Below are 628 nucleotides of genomic sequence, written 5' to 3' on the forward strand. Positions count from 1 at the left end.
GCTTTTCCTCCCTTATCTGTGAAGGGGGTACATGGTGCATTTGAACTCTGCCTGCCCAGGCTGGTGAGAGGAACCGTGGAAATAACTACCAGTGGGCAGAAAGCAGTTTTGTACTTTGTTGAGCACATGGCCTGTAAGAGAGGGGTGGCCTTGCTACCCTCCATGCAGGTGGATTGTTGTTGCTTTGTGGGATGTGGGCCCAGAGCTAGCTGATCTGCTTTCTTTGGAGGTTTTAGGAAAAGGACGGATTCTGCTTGGATAGGTCCCAATTCCTTGGAACCTTCAGTCACTCCACTTTCTGAAGTAAGACCCTCAGAAGTTTCCGGCAAACATGAGGTCAGCTTTCCTCATGCTCTGTACCCCGCCCCATCTCCACAGCTTCCATTGAGGGAAACAAGAATGGTAACAGCTGGGGACCTGGTTCTGAGGGGCTGGGAGGAGGTAGTGTCAGGAACCACACTTTTTATCATTGAATGTCCCTCTCGGGTTGGTTCTCAACCCTGGCTGTCCATAGTAATCACCTGAGAAGCTTTAAAAACTCCTGGTGCCCAGGCCTCACCTCAGGCCAATTACACCAGGACCTCGGGATGGGACTAGGAAACAGGTTCTGAACTCCCAATTCCAGTGA

This window comes from Orycteropus afer, unplaced genomic scaffold (assembly GCF_000298275.1).
Source record: "Orycteropus afer afer isolate SDZICR_OR568_19922 unplaced genomic scaffold, OryAfe1.0 scaffold00038, whole genome shotgun sequence".
Lineage (NCBI taxonomy): Eukaryota > Metazoa > Chordata > Mammalia > Tubulidentata > Orycteropodidae > Orycteropus > Orycteropus afer.